Source organism: Mesoplodon densirostris, chromosome 1, assembly GCF_025265405.1.
Source record: "Mesoplodon densirostris isolate mMesDen1 chromosome 1, mMesDen1 primary haplotype, whole genome shotgun sequence".
Lineage (NCBI taxonomy): Eukaryota > Metazoa > Chordata > Mammalia > Artiodactyla > Ziphiidae > Mesoplodon > Mesoplodon densirostris.
Genome location: NC_082661.1, coordinates 26,530,871 through 26,548,801, shown reverse-complemented (window position 1 = coordinate 26,548,801; position 17,931 = coordinate 26,530,871). Strand labels below are relative to the sequence as shown.

At 53.7% G+C, this 17,931-nt stretch overlaps 1 protein-coding gene across 3 annotated transcripts in view; it reads right to left on the bottom strand.

The window, feature by feature from the left end:
- SH3PXD2A (SH3 and PX domains 2A) overlaps positions 1 to 17,931 on the bottom strand; it is a 246,067-nt gene that overhangs the window by 68,900 nt on the left and 159,236 nt on the right. The window lies entirely within an intron of this gene.

Here is a 17,931-nt window from a genome sequence, read left to right as displayed (position 1 = left end):
CTGCTTGGTTGGTTTTTTCAACAGTCATCTTGAAGGGTCCGATGCCCTTCTGGGCCTTTGGGGTGTGGGCATTTGGGCAGGCCAGGGAGGGCAGACAGGAAAAGATCCCTCAGCCTCTGGAAACCGAGCCCCCACTCCTAAGTGTGGAACAAGCTGAACTCATGCCCACCCCCTTCCCCCCCAATAAGCAGGCCTTCCCTCTTTCCAAAGGAAAATGGGAAGCGGACCAGAAACGAGCCTGTCTTTAAAAAAAAAAGCCTTTTTAAAACATGATTTATTTCCCAGTCCCCTGGATCCGCAGAATTAATCCAGTTCCATGGCTCCCACCCCAAATTTCCCCCCTTTGGAGTGCCTTCTCTCCAGCCCACCCGAGCTAGCCCTCCCCCAGGGCGGGAAGGACCCCCCTCCACCTCATTGCGATGAACAGAGGAGTGGCCCCCTGGCTCACAAACCCTGGCCCCTTGGCCAGGAGGCAAACATGGCTGCTGGCTCAGGGCTGGGAAAATGGTGAGAAGGAAAGATGGGGCAAAGGAGCAAAAGGCAGGCGCAGCCAAATGAGCAGCTGTGAGTGACACAAACCAACTGCTTCCTGCCCTCCCTGCTGTCTCTACCCCCCTCTCTCTGGTGACAGAACCAAGGGTCCTACAGAGCAGAGTCACGGGGCCTGGTGGAAAGCAAGGGGCGTGAGACTGTGAATCTGCACAACGGGTTTTGCTAAGAACTGGCTGTGTGACCTTGGGCAAATGGCTTGACTTCTCTGGGCCACATCTGTAAAATCAAGCGTTTTGGGCCCACTGATCTCCAAGATACTTGTTTCATGTTCTAGACTCTTCCAGCAGTAACCTGCTAATCTCCATAATGCAAGTACACCACAGTCAAAACAAATCTTTCCAGAGAAACAGACCACCTTTCCAGGGAAAACCACTTGAACACACGCTCAATATAGGAAACTCAAGTGAAGAAGTCCAACAGTTCATCCGGGAGGCACATAAGACAGAGAGGAACTGGAGCAAGAATTTTTTAAAAATCTTGGCTCTTGCACTTACTCTCTCACTTAGCTCACTGATTCTGGGGCATTTAGCAAATCTCTGAGCCCCCTTTCCTTCTGTGAAATGGGGATAAAAATATCTACCATGTCTTTTTTGTTGTAGGTCTGCTTTAAGAGTGAAATGGGGCTTCCTTGGTGGTGCAGTGGTTGAGAGTCCTCCTGCCGATGCAGGGGACGCGGGTTGTGGGTTCGTGCCCTGGTCCGGGAGGATACCACATGCCGCGGAGCGGCTGGGCCCATGAGCCATGGCTGCTGAGCCTGCATGTCCGGAGCCTGCGCTCCTCAATGGGAGAAAAAAAAGAGTGAAATGGCCTAGTGCCTGTGAAAGGTTTTGGAGGGGTAGGAATTGGGCCCCTGGAACACAGAAGGGGAGTGGGTGACAAGGACAAAGCTGATGACTAAAGCAGTGTGTGCCTGGGAGACGGAAGGCATGGAGACAGGGTCCCTCCCATGGCCATCCCACAGGACTCATGTTCCTGCCACAGCCACTCCTCCTGGCTTGCTGGACCAGCAAGAATCCAGGCCCAGAGAAAATCAGGTGCCTGCAAGTCCTGATGACACTTAGGTGCTGAACCTGACTCTTGTCAAGTCCAGGTGATTATGAGAAATCAAAGAACAATATTACAGGGGCCCCTCACTTTAAGGACGTTCCCCCCAAACACATATACACCCGAGGACTACGTTACAAACAACTGGATAGACTTAAGTTAGGAGAAGGACTCCTGTTGCTCTGTAATGTTTCTTTTAATGTTGAGTAACTCCAGAGCAGGGAGAATTGGGTTCAATTTACCCAAATGTAGTCTCAAACCATGCTTCTAGAAATTCTTCCCTGGTGTAAAGCAAGTTCCACCCATCCAAACTAATAAATCCAGAGTGGGCTGAAAGCCCAGGTGGGAGAGACAGGAGAACAGCCAACAGCATAAACTCCTCGGAGAATGAAAGCAAACCAAGGGCTCTGGGGGACCAGGGCAGGGTCACCCGCCTTATCGGCTTACACAGCCCCCACCCTGGGCTCCTGGGAGGGGAGGAGGAGCAGGGCCCCTGCCAGGAATGAATACCCCCCTGTTGTCTCTGTGTCCTTCCATTCTTCAATATCTCAGCGTACTTGAACACTCAAGACCTCTCTCTCTCTTTGGGAATTCTATTTTTCTTACTTCACTGCAGCCTTGAACTGGTTTCTAAATATCTGTTGTATTCTAGTCTTTTCTCTCTTTTTGTACAACTGAACCTTACATAGGGCTAGATTTCTTACATTTCCTAGACTCCACATGTTTCTTTTCCTTTTTGACTAGGCCACCAGGGAACTCAGCCACTGCTTTCAGGTCATCAACTAATTAGGGCTTGACAGCTGCTAGCCCTGTTATTTTATTTAACAGGAGAAGGAGAAGGAGCTACTCTTTCACGAGAGCACATCCCTTGTGGCAGGCACTACACTGTCATAGGCATGAAGTAGCTCAAATCTTTACCAGAGGCCTCGAGGGCTAACGGCGCTTCACAAAGAAGTAGCAGCTTGACCTACATGATATATAGGGCCTGAAATAGGTCATCATGCTCAGAGCAGCAGAAACAGTGGCACAACAGTGAAAGTGATACAAATGGCATCCGGAAAAAGCATGGCATGAATTAAGATGGTCAAGACAGAGAACAAGCAATAACTCAAAACACGACTTCCAGTCCACAGTCACACGGGTGGAAGTTGGAGAGTGTCCTGCTGTTAGGTGTGTGAGCTGCTACCCACAGGGGCAGTTCTCTGCAGCCTGCTCCAGGGTGAGCAGCAGCTTCCAGCTCATCATTAATACCTACGGCATGAAAAAATCATGCCCTTGGACTGGGGAGGTGAGGGGTCAATGCTGCTACACCAGCAGCCCAGACCCCTGGCCCTGCCTTCTACGCTCACAGCCTCCAAGGCAGGGCTGGCTTCAGGTGGTGTGATCTGCACAGGTACACAGGGACCCATACTTAGCAGGGCCCTGCTCTTGGTTTAATACCCTCTGTCCCCAATTTGAAATCTTTAATAATTTATGAACAAGAGGTCCCGTAAATCATGTAGCTGGTCCTGCCCAGGGCCTGAGGGTTCTGGGCCACAGGATTCTGAGCTAAATAAAGGCTGGAAGGAGCATGTGGGGACTTAGGACCAGAGAGGAGAAGTTTGCCTAAGATCACACAGCAAGTTAGTGGCAGGGCTGAGGCTAGAACAAGCATACCAGTTCCCACTTTCTTTTAATTAATTAATTAATTAATTAATTATTTTTGGCTGCATTGGGTCTTTGTTGCTGCGCGTGGGCTTTCTCTAGTTGCGGCGAGCGGGGGCTACTCTTTGTTGCGTTCGCGGGCTTCTCATTGTGGTGGCTTCTCTTGTTGCAGAGCACGGGCTCTAGGTGCAAGGGCTTCAGTAGTTGTGGCTCATGGGCTCTAGAGCGCAGGCTCAGTAGTTGTGGTGTACAGGCTTAGTTGCTCCGCGGCATGTGGGATCTTCCCGGACCAGGGCTCGAATCCATGTCCCCTGCATTGGCAGGTGGATTCTTAACCACTGCGCCACCAGGGAAGCCCCCAGTTCCCACTTTCTTAACGTGCATGCTAGGTACTGGGTTAAACGTTTGACTAAACGGTTAATCCTTATAACAATCTGTATTTTACAGATGCAGAAGGTAAGCCTCAGGAAAGTTAAGCTTTTTCCTAAGGCCCCACAGCAAGGGAGTGATGGGTCAGACTCGAGCCCAGGCAAGCTGGTTGGGAATGGGGAACAAAGGGGCCTAAAAACAGGGGACTTCATTCTCTGGATCCTCCCCAGCCATCGGCCAAGGGAGGCTCACTTATTTCTGTTGGGCTTCCCTTTGTAAACGCAGCCATACTCCTTTCATTTTACTCTCAGTAGGAAGGGGCCTGTCTCCTTCTCCAGGAGCTGCCTTTCCCAGAACCCAGAGTCCATGTCGGGGCAGCCCAACCCGGGGCAGGAATGCACCGCTGACCCTCTGACCGCTAAGCCATGCAGTCAGAGCACAGTCAGTCTCCCGGTTCAGGTAGGGAATGGGGTGCGTGAGGGCTGGAGCCACTCCACAGCCCCTTAGGGACTAAATCCAAGGACACCCACCTAGGCCAAGGCGGGCCAGTAGAGACAGCCCAGCCCAAGTGGGTGTGGGCAGAGGCCCAGGCGGCCCCCGGGAGCACCGCAGCTGCTCAGGGGGGCTGCCCTGGCAGGCAGGTCTGCCTCCTCCTCCCACCCTGCTCGAAACCCCTCAGCTTCTGGTTAAACACAGGTGCCGTGGGCGGACAGAGGGGCACTGTGTGGGGAGGCCAGCAGGGCTCTGAGCCTCTGCTCACACAGCTGCTGCCTGACCCCATAGTAGCCCCTGGGGTGGCGGCCTCCCCCTCCGCTCTCGGGCTCTCACCTCTCCCCATGCCGGGGTGCTGGTGTGCACAGAAGATTCAAACTCAACACCGTTCAGAGTTCCCGGATCCCAGCCACCCCCCTCCCTGGGGTGGCTGCCTTGGTGGTCCTCCCCCACTTACTGGAGTATCGCCCCTCCTATTCCCCCACCCACCAGCTCCCCCCGCCAAAGCCCGTGAGGAAGAGGCAGCGGCAGTGGCAGAAACAGAGGCCAGTGGCGCAGGATGAAGTCAGCAGCTGCTGGGTCTCCAGCCCCCAGCCCGCCAGTCCACCCCCGCCCCCCCGGCTCAGTCTCCACAAGAGCCCTGAGAGATGGAGTCAACAGCAATGGACCCAGGACTGACAATCCCACCCCAGGGCCACAAAAAAAGCAATGTTTTATTTTCTCCAGACTGGACTTTCACTAACAGATTATCAATAATCAACCGCCAATTATCTAACGAGCATCTACCACAGCTGGAGGCTCCTGGCTACGACCAACTGACTCTCCAGCCTTAGGGATGGGGCACAGATATTTACAATCAGAGACACTCTCCCAGGCGCTCCTGACTGCTTCGGGGGTCATGTAGGTTTGGGGGAGGCTGCGTGGCTCCCTCACCCACCTGCCTGATGCCGGCAGGGCTGCCACTCAAGTGTATCCTCATTGCCCCAGGCTGCCCAGACCCCACCGCAAAGCAGGCTGCAGCCAAACATAGCAGGCAGGGCCCCGGGTGCGGGCTCACGGTGGGAAGGGGGGATGCAGCAGGGCTGAGACCTGGAGGCCTCGCATCTGTAACTGGACCCCACCTTTGGAGCAGGGCTCACAATACTTCAGCTGACATCTGGCTGGACACTGCCAGAGGAGGATGGGGGTGGGGATGAGGGGGGCAGGGGCCAGGGGCAGAGTTCACTTGTGAACTGAGGTTGAGGGTGACCCTCTTTTCAAGGTTTGCAGGCTGCCCTTATCTTGCCCTGGGCAGGGTCTCTGTATTGTTCAACTGGTCTCTGTGTCAACTGGCTCCAGAATGTCTGGATAGTGTTGTCATCCTAGCAAGTGTCTGGCACATAGTAGGCACTTATTCAAAATTGGTTATGAGGGCCTCCCTGGTGGCGCAAGTGGTTGAGAGTCCGCCTGCCGATGCAGGGGATACGCGTTCGTGCCCCGGTCTGGGAGGATCCCATATGCCGCGGAGCGGCTGGGCCCGTGGGCCATGGCCGCTGAGCCTGCGCGTTCGGAGCCTGCGCGTCCGGAGCCTGTGCTCCGCGACGGGGGAGGCCACAGCAGTGAGAGGCCCGCATACCGCAAAAAAAAAAAAAAAAATTGGTTATGAGTCTCTCCAATCAGATCTGAAGTTCCTTCAGGGTCTTAACCCTGTCAGCATCCTGACGGCACACCGAACACAGTAGGTGGTACCCAGAAAGTCCATGATGGTTGTTGGAAGGACACACACTCAATGCCCTCAGTCCCAAGGGTTTCACGGGGAAACTGAGGTCCAGCTGATACCACTGCTCCAGGGCCTTCTTGGCCCCCAGGGCCCTGTACTTCCTCTAGTCTAGGTTTTGGCTGGGGTGGCCTGAGGTACATACAGGCATCCTCAGGCCAGGAAAGGCCCTGAGCCTAGCTGGTGCTGTGCAGAGTAACTCATAGGCAGGCCCCCAAGCCCGGCAGAACATCCCTGGAAGGCTGCGGGCTTCCAGCATCTGTGGTAAAGCCCTTCAAAGAGATTTAAAAAAATTTTATCCATAAGCAATATGGTCTATGGCAAGATGGATGCTGCAGGAAATGGGAGTCTGAGCAAAAACAACTGGCTTATCTATGCTGTCTGGTGGGAGCAGGGCTCAGCAGGGCTCGGCGCAGCCTCCCAGGGTGTGTGGCTGGAGCCTGGGGCCTCTCCTCACCCCCATCCCGCTCCTGCTCTGCGTGCGTTTGGACCAATCCCCTGAGCTCTCGGATGCCACGTAAACAGAGCAGTGTGTGTGTGTGTGTGTGTGTGTGCACGCTCACACACACACACACACGCGCACACACATATCACTGCTTGGGAAATCCCCACATCTGGCTCTCACGTGACTGAGCTATGCCCAGGAGGCCGCAGCTGGGAGGGCCTGGAGGACAGGGGAGGGTCAGGAGTGTGCGAGCTCTCTGGGGAGCACGAAGTTAACCCTTTGGCACCACAGCTCAGGGACTCTGGCTAATACTGAGCTTCCACCCCGGGGAGAAGCCCGGAAGGAGACCGGTGCTCAGAAGGCCCTGTCCTGGCTCGCTGCACAAGTGTGAGAAGCTGGGACCACTTTTCTGGGTCCCCCTGGCCTTTACCAGTGCCTTGAAAGGGCCGCTCTCTCTCTGTCCTGTCAATCCCGGTCAGTCATCAACCACGAGGGAGACCCACTGGATGAAGATTTCCCCAGTGGAGACCCGTCTGTTGTCAGATACTTAATTAACACTTCTGAATGCCAGGCACCTGGCTGGGTGGGCCACGGCCCTGCAGCTGTATGGAATCAGGATTCATGCCCTCCTGTCACAGGCAGGGCATGTGTCCCCTAGGAGACCGGTGGAAGCCAGAGTCCTCCTAACAATAAGAAACAGGTCAGAGGCGACCTTTGGGGCAAGTCCTCTCCAACCCAGGCACATGTATTAATTTTATAATTAGAACTTTTTAAGCTTCAACAACTTTAGTGAACGAGTGACCACCTGCAGTGGTTTCTCTGAAACAGCACTGCCCAGCAGGTACCTGGGGGATGCGGAGGACGTGCCCCAGCCCGGTTTAGAGGATGTGACACGTTTGCACAGCCAACGCTAAGACTGACCAGATGCCTCTGCAGGCTGCTTTCCCTCTTCTCTGGGCTGATTCATTCAAAACCTCCGGGAACCGGGGGTAGAAGGTCTCACTCAGCACCCCACCCACAGGCATATCTATGCCTCCCCTGGGGAGGCTCCCTTACATCCCACCCGCTGCGCCTCCGCCACGGTAGCACTTGGACATCACATCATAACTGCTGTTTACTTTCCCACCTCCCTGACCCAACTGAGAGTCCTGAGGACGCGGACCTCACTGTATCCACCTTGGTATCCCTAGGCTTGGACCACAGGGCCTGGCACAGAGGAGGTACTGAGATGTTCACTGAACAAATCTACACGACAGCCACGGCCAGTGCCAGTGAGTCAGCTCTAGGTCTGGCAGGAACCACCTAATCCCAGCAGAGTCTGGTACCAGCATCCATTCGGAAACTTGCTTCTTATCAGTTTGGCCATACCCTCACCCCTGGGAGAGCTGTCACTAATATCAACTGAGCCCCGGGCTTAGAGCAGAGAGAAACCGAGGTCACTGAGGAAGATGGGGAAAGGGCCCTCTTACTCAGAACCTTGTGACCAAACGCAAATGAGGAAGTGACAGAGGGCTCTCAGAGCCACTAGGCTCCAGGGAGGGACGGTATATGGCCAAGAGGTGACAGACCAGGAGAAACGGCCCCACCCAGATAGATCAGGGACAAGAGAGGTTAAAATCTGCCATGTTTGCAAGGTTTCCCCACCCCGGGGTGGGGGGTGGCTATTGCCAACAAAGATAGTCCTAATTTAGCCTCTTATCACTAGCCTGTCATCACAGCTTTGCAAGGGCCTCAACTTCCTTCCGGGAACAGTTATGTACCCAGTCTGACCCTGACCCAACACTCAGGGAGCCTAAGGTGGTCCAGGGCCCAGGGGGAGACCCTGGCTAACAGGAAAGGCAGCTCCCAGACACCTGCGGGGGGCCTTTTTCTACAACACGGCATCCGGTGGCCAGATGCAACATTGGGAGGAAGCATCTCGAAGAGGTGGTGGCTCTTCCTTCTGAGCACAGGGAAGTGAAGGGACTTTCTAACATGGCCCAGTTTTCTTGGTACAAGAATCCAGTTCTAACATTAAGAAAATCCATCTTCATACCAGCTGCTTGGGTCACACGTGGCAATGACAAGATCCCGAGGGCAAAGCAGAAAGAGTCGGGGAAAAACACTTTTCCCCCCACAAACTTCTAAGTTTCACTGAAACTTTGGAAAATTTTTCTTTGCCGTCACATTTCAAAACTGACGAACTATAAAAATGTCACAAGCCAACTGAGTTACACACGCCACATTTCTATTTCTAAACAAAGTAACTTTAGATCAGAAAAAGGTGCTAACACAATAAATAATGCACATTTCCCCCAAATCTCTGTTTTTCCATTGGCCTTGTTGTTACTGGAAATGTTGCCTCTTTTGTCACATGTTTATAAGTCAAAAAGCCCAAGTGGGGAACAAGTTATTTTCTGGCTGAGGGCCATGGTGGGAAGCATTTCTTTGCTGGACCACAATGTGGGTGTCTCCTCCTCTGAAGAGGAAAACCTTGTGGAAATAAAAGGCAGACGGGGGTCTCGTCACAGTCTCCTGATGAGGGCAGAAGGGAAGCTAGTGGCTGGGCAGGCCCAGTGGACAGCCATTCTCCAAAGCCCCGAATGCCGGGCCGGTGTTCTCTGTCCTCTAACTGCGCTCCCCTTCCCATATTGGTTCTGCCCCCCACCCCCAACTTGGGACACAACTAAATGCACCCTCCAGGAGCAGCCCCGTCTAGTCACACTCCATCCTGGGGGTCTGATCCTGCGACCTCCTCACTGCCTGCCTACCCTGAACACTGCCATCAACCCACGTGGACGACCCATCCCAAATTCAACCCCGCCTCTATCTCAGGATCCCTGGGGAGCCCATCAAAACTGCCTGGTGTTCCTGGCCGCCACCCCCAGAGATGCTCATTCAGTCGGCCTGGGCAGGGCCTGGGAATCTGCACTTCAACAAGCAGGTTCAGGACTCTCAGCATACCTCCGGGTCTTTGCCCGTGCTGTCCCCTTCCAGACCATCTTCCCATTACCCCAGCAGGAGAGGTCGGGTGATAGGAATGAGGGAGCAGAAAGAAGCTAAGCAAGCAGGGCAGAGGGAATCAAGGCCCCATACCAGCTAGCTGCCTCCTTCCCGGGAGTGAGATACCTGATTCCAGGATTCGGGGAGCCCTCACCTCCCTCGCCCCTGCTTTGTGTGTGCAAGCCAGTAGGTCAGTGCCAGGGGAGTCGTGGCACAGACACACACTTTCTCCATCACATTGCTGCCACATTGGCTGGCTGTGGAGCAGCCAAATCAATCAGCCTCCTTTCACTTCCAATTAGTTGGCTTTGAACTCCAGGGTGACATCAGGCTGAGGACCCAGAGCCACGAAAACAAAAATTATTTAAAAACACCAATGCGGGTGAGATGTGCCAGAAGACAATGCCTTCACAAGACACGTTCACTTTCGGCCGTTGGAGGGTGCCAGTAATGTCTTGGCCGTGTTCTCTAAGCAGTCTGGGCCTTTCTCCCTGAGGATGGATGGCTTGGGCAGAAAAGAAAGCTTTGAAAAAGTCTTGCTGGGACTTCCTTGGCGCAGTGGTTAAGAATCCGCCTGCCAATGCAGGGGACATGGGTTCGAGCCCTGGTCTGGGAGGATCCCAAGTGCCGCGGAGCAACTAAGCCCGTGCGCCACAACTACTAAGCCCGCGCTCTTGAGCCGTTGCGTGGCAACTACTGAGCCTGCAAGCCACAACTACTGAGCCCGCGTGCCGCAACTACTGAAGACCACGCGTCTAGAGCCCATGCTCCGCAACAAGAGAAGCCACCGCAATGAGAAGCCCATGCACCACAACGAGGAGTAGCCCCCCACTCGCCGCAACTAGAGAAAGTCCACGCAGCAACGGAGACCCAATGCAGCCAAAAATAAAATAAAATAAATTTATATAAAAAAAGAAAAAAGTCTTGCTGATACACTCTCCCAGGTTTCCTTTCCAGACACATCTCCTGCCCTCCCCTTCCCTAGCCCTTCACTTCTGCCAGGCTAGACATCTCTTCTTCCCTCAGACTTCTCAATCACATCCCAGACTCCAAGTCCTTGTGCAGGCCCGGCCCTTCTACCAGGGGCGTCCGCCCACCCCTCTGCTCATCGCAACCCCTTCCATCCTCCAGGACGCATCTCCAGCCCCTCCCATCTTGGCTAGTACCCCCCCTGCCCAGCCCCTTCTATTTGACTCCCGCTGCTTGTGGATCACAACCCATCCTGCCCTGCATTCATCATTGAATCACTGAGAGCATCCTGCTTTCTCAATTCAGCTGTGACCTCCGTGGGGCCGGAGACCGGAGACCAGCAATCGCTTAAGAGAAATGAAAGCCTCCGGGAGAGGTGTGAAGGCTGCTGCCGTCTGCTTTGTCTCTGCCCTTCTCCCTCTGTGGCTGGTGAGCAGGGCAGGCCGGGGGTCAAGAGAGAGCCTGGCCCTGCTCTCTGTCCTACTGGGGCATTCATCCTGTGGGAAGACGAGGCACCAGAGGCTTTACAGACCTGCTCTCTGTTTCACCGTGGCCCTCCTCACACCTCCGCCTCATTCCAGGGTTTGGTGGGAATGTGAAGAGCAGGAAGCCAGGTTCTGCCCAGCCCCTCACCTTGGGCAGGCGGCAGGCCCTCTCCTAGTTACTTCCTCTATAAAACGAGGAGCATAGACTAACTTTTTATAGTAGCCAGAACCTATGGGCAGGTTTTGCTTTAAAACAAATACACCTTATTAAAGACCAAATTCAGACAAAGAGAGATTAAGGGGATATTAGTCACACCGTGTAAAGGGACCCTTTACCCAATTAAGAATCCCTGGTGACCAATGGGTTCCTTCTAGAAGCCACAGTGGGGGGCTCTCTTGGGGCAGTCCCTCTCTCAGTCTGTGGAACCTCCTGCTAGAGGTCTCCAGAGCCCAGTCCTGTTCATCTGTGGATCCCTTGGGTCTTAGCTTAGGAGGGAACAGACTTCAGTGGAAAGACGTTTGGATCAGAAGGACCAGATTCGAATCCCGCATCTACCTGGCTAGGTGACCTTGGGCAGGTTCCTGAACCTACCTCTCCTGGTCTTTAAAAGGGGGACAAGACCACCTGCCCAGGTTATTGGCAGGCTGACTGGCAACTAGGAGATGGTGCACACTCTGCCTTCCCCCTCTGGTTGAGAGGAGTCTCTCCTGCAGGAGGGCAAATGCCAAAGCCAGTGGTCCCTTCTGCTGGGGGACCTCCACGGTGGACCTCTGCTAGACATCCACAGTGCTGCCTCTTACTCATAATAGAAGAGGCTTAACCCTTAGTGTTTCCTGCACCAGACACTTCACACGTATTAACACATGTTCAAGCCTCAAGCAACCTGGTGAAGAGCTATTGTTATACCCATTTCACAGATGAGGAAACTGAGGCACAGGGAAGTTAGGACTTGCCCAAGACCACACAGCTGGCAGAGCTGGGACACAAAACCAGGCATTCTGGCTCCAGAGCCTCTGTTTTTAACTCTACAGAATATTCTGAGTCTAGGTTCTGTCTCCTCTGGGGCCAGGCCCTGGGCTCAAAGAATGAAAATAATGCTTCAAGCGTGTCTTTTTACTCTCAAATCCAAGGTAGGACCAACTTCTCCCCTCCTTTCTGAACCTATCAACACTTAAAATAACAACAATGGCAGCTGCTATCATTGGGAGTTGCTATGTGCTGGGCCCCTTGCTAATTCAATCCTTACCTTTAATAGAGGCAGGTACTATTTTTACCCCTGTTTTCCATATGGGGGCATGAAGGTCAGAGGTTAAGCAGCTGCCGGTCATAGAGCAAACACATGGTAGAGCAGGAGTTCAAACCCTGTCTGATGCCAAAACCTAATCTCTGAACTCCAAGCAGCATGCTTCTCCGCAGTGAAACTACAGTAATGCTGATCTCATTAACTCCATCCAATGATGCAGACTGTATGGTACTAAAATGGAAGCAGGCAGAGCTCACCAAGTTTCCAAGGAAAAGTATAAACAGGATTTCACGAGGAACATCAACACTGGCCCCAAAGAACAAACTTGCAACACTTGAGCAACCTCATTTGCGTTTAAACAAGCTGCAGCTCATCACAGGACTCCTGGGTGGGATGGGGCCTCAGACACAATCCCAGGGCCAGGATGACCTCACAGGATCCGTGGCCACCTGCGCCCCCTCGTGGTGCAAGTCAGAACTCCCCAGCCACCAGCGCCGGAGCCAGGCAGCTTCCCAGAACTCTGGGCACCCCAGCCCATCTTTTCAGGTTTGAAGACAAGCCCCTGCTCTGGGGGGGGGGGGGGGCCTGCTCCAGCCCACCTCTGAGCTCCCGCAGCAGTGCTCACGGGGGGGGGGGGGCGGCCAATCACAGCTAACAGCAAGAGGCTCTTGCTACCACCAGGCCCGGCACAAAGCCCTCTAACTGCATCACATCCTTAGATCATCTGCACTTTCCTGCAGGTGGCTGCTACTCCATTTTCATGGGCGTGTCCATCACTTTTATGTGTCACCTTGGCTAGGCTACAATCCTCAGTTATTCAACCACACACTAATCCAGGAATTGCTGGGGAGGTATTCTGCAGGTGGAGTCAGGTTCATAATTGGTTGACTTTCAGTGAGATTATACTTGATACTCCGAGGGGTCCTGGGTGCATCAGCTGAAACGCTTTAAGGGCAGAGCTGAGGCTTCCCTGCAGGAGAAATTTCACCTGTGGACGGCAACCCCAGTCGGCTCTTGGGTTTCAGACTTGCCTCCCCTGCCCCCAGTCACATCAGCCCGTTCCTTGCCAGAAATTTGATAGCTCCTGCTGGTTCTGTTTCTCTAGTTGAACCTGACTGATACCACAGAACAGGTGAGGTTGCGGAGCTCAGGTGATCTGCCCAAGGTTGTGCGGCTGAGAATGGGAGCCCAGGCAATCTGACATAAACTGCCCCCCACGGTCCACACCCGATCATGGAAATCCATCTCATCCCTCCATTGCTGCCAGAGTCCTCATCCTCTCATCACCTGTCTCCTCCCCTTAACCATCTCCACTCACCGGTCAGAAAAATCCTTCTGGGATCTAAGTCAGATTATGTGTCCCTTTCCTCAGAACCCCGTAGGGGCTCTTCATCTCACCCACAGTGAAAGCCAAAGCCCTTAAAATGGCTGGCAAGGCCCTATACGGTCTTTGCTGCTGCGCCATCCCCACTACATCACTGCTTTGACCTCCCCTACGTTCCACCCAGCCACAGACCTCCCACCCCTGGGCCCTTGTACTAGCTGTGCCCTTGGTCTGGACTGCTCTTCCGCAGGTAACCATGCCACTTCCTTGCTTCCCTGTCCAACAGTACCTTCTTGTCTGCACAGTTCATCACCCAGAGCAGCCTGCAAACCCCTCGAGGGCAGAAAGGCACATTCCTATAACCTCAACACTTTACACGGTACCGGCATACAGCTGGTGCTCAATAAGGTCAGCTGCAGTATCTGGTCTCCAAACAAGCTGCACTTGGTCCTGCTCCCCCATCTTTGCGCAAGTGCTGTGTCTTGATTAGCAAAGCCCCCGCTCTCCACCCCTAATCAGAAAAACTCCTCCTTTTCCCAGATAATGTTCCTGACTTGAGGCGGCAGCGACCTCTCTTTCCTGACCTGCGGCGTCATTCATGCGCCCACGCCTTCTTCCATCCACCCTCCCATTCAACAAGCACCAGGGGACCCTGCACTGGTGCGAGCCCTGCCGCGAGGTCTCTGCCTTCAAGGTGGTGGGACACAGATAACAAACAAGAAAACCCACAAGATAAGAGTGCGGTTGGTGATGTGCAAGAAGCAGGGGGACCTAAAGGGGCGGCTAGACAGTGGAGGTAGGGGCAGCTTCTCTGAGGTGACAAGCAGAAATCTCAAGGAGCTAGCCATGTGGAGGAATGGGGAACAGTATTCAGGCAGAGGGAACAGCAAATGCAAAGACTGTGTGGAGAGAACGAACCTGAAGTGTTTAAGGAATGGAAGGTAATGGGCGCAGCTGAGCTGAGTGCTGGGGTGGGAATGGGGGACGGGGATGAGGGCAGAGCCTGGGGCAGGGTGGCAGGCAGGGGCCAAAGCACACACGGCTCTGCAAGCCCGGGATAAGGAGTTTTTCTGGGTGGGATGGGAAAGCTTGGAATTTAGGCAGAAAAGCACATTATTTGATCCATGTGTGGAAGAGCTCACTCTAGCTGCGGTGTGGAGAGGCTGGGGTGGGAGCAGACAGGCTGAGGAGGAAGCTGGGGTCCTCCTGAGAGACGAAGGGAGCTTCCAACAGGTGTGACGGTGGAGGTGGGAGAAGGGGATGGATCTGGAGGTCAGGTGGGCAAGTGAGAGGAAGGGAGGAGTCAGGGATGACCTCTCGATGCTGGGCTTGAGCAACAGGGTGGATGGAGCAAGAAGGAAGATGCGGGAAGCAGCAGGTTCTGTGGAGGGAAGGAGCAGAAATAAATGTGAGGCTACACTGTCTTCGGGGTCTCAAGGTCGCCAGCCCTGCCTCCTCTGTGAGGCTGTCAGCCGCCTGAGAACTTTCTTCCTGTTGACTCCACCCTCCCCAGGCCTGCCTTGTAGTCTTGGCTCTGTGCTCAACAGGAGAGCCCTCCAAGAGATCCTCCAAGGATGAGCAGGGGCTTCGGGGACTAAAATGTGACAAGAAGTGACCAGGGAACAAGCATTCATGTTCTCCACGCAAACATCCCTGACTGGAGCGACCTTGGGAAGCTTCATGCGCTTCATCACAGAGCAGAGTGAAGCCCAAAATATGAACTCAAACCCTCACTTTGCCACAGACTCCGGGCAGCCACCCTCGGAGACACAGCTTCTCATTTGTGAAATGCGAATCCCACCAGCCACCATGCAACATGGCTCTGGGCAGCAAATAAAGAAATATATGTAAAGTTGCCAGCACATAGTAGATGCTCACTAAATAATAACAGTAGCTAGCACTTTGGGAGAACTGTCCAGGTTGTAGGCAGTGGTCTAAGCACACTTACATATAGAAGTTTATGTAATTTCATTATAACCATATGAGGTATGTATTAGTCAGGGTTCTCCAGAGAAACAGAACAGAATATTGAGAGAGAGAGAGCGAGCGAGCGAGAGCGAGAGAGCGAGAGAGAGAGAGAGAGAGAGAGAGAGGAACTGGCTCACGTGACTGGGGGAGCTTGGTGAGCCCACAGTCTGACGGTATAGGCTGACAGGCTGGAGACGCAAGGAAGAGTTGTGGTTCAAGTCCAAAGGTGCTGGCAGAATTCCTTCTTGCTTGGGGGAGGTCAGTCTTTCTCTTAAGGTCTTCAACTGATCGGATGAGGCCAACCCACATTAGGGAGGGTAATCTGCTTTACTCAAAGTCCACTGATTTAAAAGTTAATCTCATTAAAAAAAAAAAGTCTTCACAGAAACATCCAGAAAAATGCTTGACAAAATATCTGGGCACAGCCAAGTCGACACATAAAATTAACCTTACCAGATGGGTAAGAATATTATCCCCAATTTACAGAAGGGAGGACAGGCACAGAGAGGATAGGAAGTCTGCCCAAGGTCTGAAAAGCCAGACTCTGAACTCCTGCAGTCTGGCTCCAGAGCTGGCACTTTTAACCATGACACTAAGTGGCCATTATCATAAGCACGCCAGCGTAAATTAAATTTTTCCATCCATCCCTTTCCTGGCTGGAGAGTGGAAGGCAGAGAAACCGGGGAAGCTTTCCCTGGGTGGGGCCCTGTCTTGCTTAGGAAGCAGCACAGAACCTGAGCCTTAGAGATTGAGGGTGGGGCAGCTGGGAGGTTATGAGGCCCAGCCCTTGACTTTACAGTTGGAAACTGAGGCCTAGAGTAGAGAAGGGACTCACCCAGGGTCTCAGGGCTTCAGAAAGTAATGCTGATGACAATAAACTGACACTTATTCAGCAGTTATTGGGTCCTAGGGACTTTTCCATATTAACTTATTGAATCTTCTACACGTGAGGTAGAGACCATCATTATCTGTGTTTTTTTAGGAAGAGAAAACCGAGACAGAGAGGTTATGAAAATTGCCTGATGTCACACAGAGCCAGAATCTGAGCCCAGGGCTTCCCTGGTGGTACAGTGGTTAAGAATCTGCCTGCCAATGCAGGGGACACGGGTTCGAGCCCTGGTCCGGGAAGATCCCACGTGCCGTGGGGCAACTAAGCCCATGCACCACAACTACTGAGACTGTGCGCCACAACTACTGAAGCCGGCGCGCCTAGAACCCATGCTCCGCAACAAGAGAAGCCACTGCAATGAGAAGGCCGCGCACCGCAACGAAGAGTAGCCCCCCTCGCTGCAACTAGAGAAAGCCTGCATGCAGCAGCGAAGACCCAACGCAGCCAGAAATAAATACATTTATAAAAAAAGAATCTGAGCCCAGGCTCAACCAGCCACTACACCTCTGAGGTCCAGGGCAAGTTTCTTGGGGAGAGGGGTTCGACAGAACGCAATCCCACGTTTGTCCCTCCTTCCAGGTTCCCCCACCTATGGCTCTGGCTGCTAGTGACAGCTGAGGAGATGCTGCAATTCCTCAAGTTCATGAGGCAGCCTCACCCCCCTGTTCATGGAGGAAATGCTATTCTGCACCAGGGGTGGGCGTACCTGAAGCACCCCTCCCCAGGTGACAGGCATGTGTGCACACGCAGTCTCATCCCCCAGCTAGACACAAACACACGCCAACCCACAACTGGATACATCCCAACACACTGGCACACACACCCAAACAAGTAAACATACCCTCAAGAGCACACAACTGTGAAGCCCCACATGAACACACACAACCCCATGTACACACGTGCCCCCCATATGTAAACCAGGACACATCTTTCCTCATCCCAGTGAATATATAAGCAAGCACTTATACACACAAAACATACGGACCCACACTCAGAAACGCACCATGCAATCACAACTATCCCAATTCACAGCTCATCACACACAGGCACACATACCTCTTCTGATCTACAGTTCAAAGCACCTGGACACAAGTATCTCCCTACAACGTGAGCCATTAATGTAAGCCACCTGTTCATACACACTTCCCACATCCCCAAGGCTAGAGCCTCAGATGGTTGCGCACCCCCATAACTCACCACCCCCATAAATACGGACAACACACAAGCCCACACAGATCGCTGCATTCTCTTCCCCGCCCCAACTCCCAGTACACACAGCCCTAAGTACAAGGGACCACCCTCTCCCAATTAACTGCACCCCGCCCACGTGCTGGTATTTGCCTAGTCCCTCCTCCCCCACCCAGAGAGAATCCTCTGACCCCAGCCGACTGCGCCCAGCACACAGCGTCCAGCGTCCAAGGACCTGCCCCGACGCTCCCTGTCTCCACCCCCTTCGCAAACTCGGAGTGAGCCCGGCACCTGCCGGGGCCGATGCCAGGGTGGGTCGGTGCCCTCACATCGGGTGTCTCTGAGGGCCACCACGCAGAGCCTCCACCCCGGCAGCGTGGAGAACGCGCTCAGAGTTGGGGAAGGAGGGGAAGGTCTGCGCTGCAGCCGTTAAAAACCCAGTCTCTCCAGCACGATTCCCCTCCCTTCGGTCCTGGATCTCACCTTCCCCCGGCGAAAACCCAGCATCTCGTCTCTATTAACCCTTCCATCGCTGCCGCACCGCAGGAAGGACCGAGGGAGAAACCACAGCGGTGCCCAG